Source organism: Culex pipiens, chromosome 2, assembly GCF_016801865.2.
Source record: "Culex pipiens pallens isolate TS chromosome 2, TS_CPP_V2, whole genome shotgun sequence".
In the NCBI taxonomy this organism is placed as follows: Eukaryota; Metazoa; Arthropoda; class Insecta; order Diptera; family Culicidae; genus Culex; species Culex pipiens.
In genome coordinates this window covers 96,819,075-96,825,074 of record NC_068938.1, presented here as the reverse complement: position 1 = coordinate 96,825,074, position 6,000 = coordinate 96,819,075, and positions in this window count along the sequence as shown.

Genomic DNA, 6,000 nt, shown 5'->3' with positions numbered 1-6,000 from the left:
TCACGCAAATCGAAGAGGGGTCGGGGCAACTTTTCCCGATTTCGTGTGAGTTGGTAGAGAATTACCCATTATATTATAAACATTTTATTTTTGTAGTTCCGTTGTGAACCTTAAAATGTGTCCTGTCATTTGAGAGAGATCGAACGGCCTACTTTTCCATACCATTTAAACAGTGCTGAAATGTAGAACTTTTCAGTTTTATGTTGAACTCGGTGCAAAACTTTGTTTTATGGCTTGTCGTTATTATAAATGTACAACTCGTGCTAACAAAGCACACCGTGTCAGAAAAAAATGTATTTTCCCTCTAAAAATGGGTAAATTTACCAATATTTTGTTTTGTATTATATCACAAAAGAGTTAATATTAAACATTTAAAAATTACATTTTTTTAAATTTACATATTTGTTTTTACTGTGCATAAACTACTACTTCCAAATTGCTCAAAGTGTCCTTTTCTACAATTAAAGTCCAGACTCAATTATCCGAAGCCTCGATAATTCGAAGTTTCGATTATCCGAAGTTCGATTATCCCAAGGTTTGTATGGGACTCGGATAATCTAATCAAGAACAAAATATTTTTTTTATTTTCTTGTTTTTAACATCAAGTTCGAGTCCTGCAATCCTATTTTAGTCAAAATTGAATAGTTGATTGCCTTTTACATTACAAAATGATGTTTTTCAATATTTCATCGCCGCCATTTCGGCTGCCATCTTGGATTTGAAAATCTAAATAACTTTAGCCTACACGGATAAAAATCGTTGATTTTGAAAATATTTTCTTATAAAGTATAATTATTTAAATTATAAAGTATACTTTTGGATTTTTTCCTGCAAAGATATTAGCGTCCGAAGATGATTTTTTTTTATAAAACTGGCTCTAAGGGAATAAGTTTTTCTTTATTCCATCACAGAAAATTGGTTCTGAAATATTAATTTGAAATGATAAATCTTTTTCAGAAAATAAATATTGTAAATTACGCATAGAATTTATTTCAAGTCTAACCGCTTAAAATTTGAATTAGGTAAAGAAACTTTTTTAATCGACAATTTTGAAAATTTTGAGTATTATTGTATTATTTGGCTGGTTAAAATTTTATTAAATGTTTTTGTCCCTTCTTTAAAATTGGCCCGTAAAATAAGGAAGTAAAACATTTTTTTTTTCAATAAAGTTCAATTTTGCATGTAAATTTAAGTGCAATCAACCTAAATCAATTTAATCCCCTGCGTTTAGAATATTTTTTAAGCATGTTTGGGGTTATTAAAAAAATCTTTGGAATTTTGTTGAATTTTTAAAGTACAAGCCGAAAAAAATATTTTGTTTGGAGAATTAATGCTGTTCGCTAGAGGAAATATGCCAATTTAAAGCCTAATAAGCGGTCGTGTTTGAATGATGCTGGATAATCTGGATTGTTCCTTGAAATTCACTAAAACCAAGTCACCAACGAGTAGAGCAACTTTTTGTGAACATTTCTGTTTATTTTCACTTTTATAAAAAGTTTTGCTATTCCTTTTACAAGCATTTAAAACAAATATTTCAAAAATGCATTCTAATCAGTCGAGTGCATTGGGCCACGCCCTTTTTTCTATCTTCAGCTTAGTTCTTTTTTTCTTCCAGCGCTCTTTTGGGTCTGCTTAGTGCTGCCAAAATTGATGAAATTTTAAGCGAACACTCACGAAAAGTAGCATTTATAGCGAAAGTTTCCTGGCAGCACTTGCTCACTCCAACAGGCGCTGCACCAGCATGTTGGTGGTGTTGGTGGCCACCCTTTGTTCTTTATTTGCCTTCGCTTCTCGCTCGGTTTTTTCAGCCTTCGCTTGGAATGGGTATTCAAAATTCAAACGTCAGAAGACTTAGCGCGTTTATTTTTTTGATGGTGCTTGCTAATTATTTACATTTTTCTGGATTATTTTTCAAGTGAGTGACTAACTAATGTTCAAAAGAACATGTTGCCGGTAGTTGGAAGCAATTTTATATCTTAAGCGCTTTGAAATCGTTAGCGCAAGTGAAAAGATATTATTGGCGACTTTCGTTAAGCAGTTAACCTCTGATCTTGCGTGTGGATGTGTGTGCCACCAAAATGATGAGAAATGGTCTCGCAAAATAGAAATTATGATCAAAAGTGCATTAAATTTGATCTTTTTGGCCAGTAAATGGCATAAATTTGCGTGCTTACTCGAGGCGGTGCTGTTGCTGCTAAGTTTATAGCCTAAATAGTATTTTTGGAGCTTTAATCGAGCATCAAACTCTCCATATGAAGAAGATAGGTGTTTGATTAGAAAGGGTATTTTTCCCCTAATCCAACATATCGCATGCAATTTCTTCGTGTGTACAACAGCGACGAACCGCCCTGATTCTTCATATTAATACAAACTTTGGAGAAAACCCATTCGGCTCTGTCTAAATGTTTTTTTTTTAATTCAAAGTGTACAAAGTCTTGTTTCTGGGGACCTCAAAGTTCATGCTCCCCCTCGAGTTGAGCCTGCGCGCTCTTTTTTGTAAATTTTAGTAGGTCAGTGTTACCCGAAGATTTGATTTCCCGAAGTGAAATTTGTACAACGCTTCGAATAATCGAGTCTGTACTGTAACTTGATTGATGAAAATATTTAATATTCAAAACATTGAAAAGAAGAAAGCGTATTGGTGCCGTCCTCCATACAAACGATGCCGTTGTTCTATTGTTTGCGCAAGTAAACACTCGTCATCGGCTCAGCCCAACAAAACTCAGCTGATTCCTCCCAACAACCTGCCTCACAACCCCACCCTGCACCACCCATCAACACAAAAAAAAAACACAAGCAACCAAAAGCGCGCCGACCGGCAAGCCATTTGCTCTTCTCTTTTCCTACCCTTGCCAATGGGAAGCTCTCTTTTCTCTCTCCAACTTCTTCTCAGTGCCTCCCTCAATCAAGAACACCTCCAGCTCAACCCCCAACCCACCTCAAGCCACCCCAGGTTGAGCTTTTTTCAAACGCAACATTTGATGCTGCAAGAGCGAGAGGGCAAAATCAAACTGTGTGTCTGCCTTTGAAATCGCGCTCACTCACTCACACCCACACAAACGCCTCGTCGGAGGAGCCGCAGTCGGAATCCGCGGAAGATGCTTTTTGGCTTTGCTCGAGTTCTGGACCAGACTTTGAATGTGTGTGGATCTGTGTGAATGAAGGTGAGTTTGTGTCACTGCCGTCGTCGTCGCCGCGCACGCAGGAGAGAAGTGCGAGAGCAGAGAGCTCCCCCGTCCACCATTTTGGCGAAAAAAGAGCCCCTTGCGCGTGTTTGGGCGAGCGAGCGGGACGAAGACGCGAGAAGAGAGCGGCTCCCACAGCACACTGCTCCGGATTTTTGGATATGGGATCGGATCAGCGAGCAAATCTAACGGAACGGTGAGATTGAACAGGTTATGATGGTCAAAAATTAAGCTGACTTTGTTTTTTTCAATTCTCACAAAAAGTAGCAAAATTAATTCAGATGGGTTGTAAAAACATACTAAAGCTCAATAAATTCATGTTGACAGTACCGTACATATTTTTACTGATCTAAATTCCGTATTCCAATAAATTTGAGTTGCTCAGTAGTTTGTTTACCGAATACACTCAACCACTTTTTGGTAACTTTTTCGTTTGACACTTTTTTAGTATGTACCCCGTTGATTGGTCAATGTCAATCTAAAAAGTGACGAACTGTCACATAAAATATTTTTTTTGCATGACGTAATAAAAAAACGCTCCCTTATTGGAAGCCCTATAAATTTTTAGCGAAACTTATTTAATTTTTCAGTTGGCATTTGACTAATTGTTTTATCAGAAAGACGATTTTAAAATACAAAAAGTATAAAAATTACAGGAAAGTGCCATTTCATTCTAGAAAATTGAATTATTTGGTATTTAGAATTTTCATTTTTATTCAAATAAAAGAAATTATGTCTTTTTGAATATATTGAATATTTATTTGTCAATAAAGGCAACCAAACTAAAAAAAAATAAACAACAAAAAAACGCCCAAGAAACGGTCGAGGAAAGGGCCACGATTTTTTAAGCGGTATACGCACTTCGGAAGGAACCGGTCAATAATTCAAATGGGCAGCAGCGGCAGCGAAAGCAAGCCAGAGAGGTTGAAGAAAAGCCCCAAGAAATCGCTCCCTCTCCTTTTTTCTGCTGATCATAAAGCTGTTTCTTGATCCCTTTCCTTCCGATCTCTGTACTAGCTTTTAAGCGGTACGCAGCTTAAAGGGAACATAAACAGAAAGTTGCGTTTGAAGTTTCTTTGCGGGTGCTCTTTTGCAATATGCCTTGATGAAACAATTACATAATTTTGATTTGCTTTCAAATAAACTTTTGACTAAAAATTACAATTTTTTAAATAATTTTGTATTCGATAGCACAATATTAAAAATCCTGAATTGGCTCATGGGGTCGAATCAAAATACTCAGGATCCTCAAATGCAGAAAATTAAAAGGACGGATTTTCTTTTGCTCAGAGTTAAGGGAGATAGAGGGAAAAGCCATAAAAAATTATTTTGTGTTCTGGAAGAAAAAAAAATCACAATTTCCAAAAACTAAAAATACTGTCCAGACTCCTCGATTATCGACTTCCGATAATCGTATTATGAACATTCTTTTTCATATTTTTTATTTTCTTACTGATGAAGTCTGCAAATAGTAGATGAAATACGTATCTGTCTTACTGTCTTACTTACTGATGAAGTCTGCAAATAGTAGATGAAATACGTATCTGTCAAGATATTAAAAATATATAGTTTAGCATAGCGTGTATTCATATCAAATTTGAGTTTCAAAAATTTAATAGTTAAAAAATCCAAAGCTAGCAAATTCAAAAATAATATAGCAATATAAAATAAATAATATAATAATAAAAAAAATATATTTGAAAATTAAAAAAATTAAAAACATGAAAAGTTTAGCTATTTTGAAAATTTTAAATTTCCAATCTAATCTAATCTAACACAAACGCAGCCAGTCCAATGAAAGCATGCTGGAAAGTCTTGTGATTAGATTACGCCCCAAGCGCTTTTCTTGTCTTTATTAATAATTGCAGTACATCCAAGAACACCCAAAAATGTAATGCAAAAATTAAAGCGGTCAGCCCTGCTGCGTTGCGTTTACCGCAGAGAGGATTCTGAGAACGGATCACATTTCACAGAATCTACAGGGGAGGAGGGATGCGTGGACATACCGTACCAAACGCTCCGATTTATAGTTGCATTGGTGTTGTGTGGAGTGAGTCTATTTTGAAAATTTTAAATTTCCAATTAAAATTATTTGATTTTAATTCAAAAATTCAGTAATCATCAAAATCTAAAATAAATTTGGAAAAAAATATAAAAATTAAAAGTAAAAAAAATATGAAAAAAGTAAATGAAATAAACTTAAATATTTCTGAATTTCAGACCCAGAATTTATAAATTCAAAAACTCAAGAACCAAGAAAAAATATTCCAAAAAAACATAAATAAATAAAACGGTAATTTAGGGATAAACTTGAATCTATCAATCCTTCAAGATTTGGATAATTTTGGGTGAGACCTGTGCCACCTTCTGCTAAAATCCTGAAACGATATTGTTCTCCATACATTTTTGCGACTTTTCCCATACAAACTTCAACGATCTATAGGGACCCTTAAAGCTTAACCGATTTGGCTCAAAATTGACACAGTTACTTATTTTTGCCTGAAGAATCGAGCCAGAGGGTATCTCTAGAGATTTTACATTTTTTTTTGATTTTTCTTGTCACCCTAATGGACATAATGTTTGGTTTGTGTCACAAACTCATTAAATTGCTCGGGTGAAGAAAATTTATATTTAAATTTTCAGCCAAACAGTGTGTTTGCTTTGAGTTACAGCTACCAAAAAGTGGTTTCAACCGTCTTAAAGCAGAGTACGCACTTGATATGGAACCGGCCAAGGAAATTTTAAAATTCGTAAAGAAAAGTATTCAACCGAAGTTGACTTTAAAACTGTCAGCCGCTATGGCTGGTACCAACGA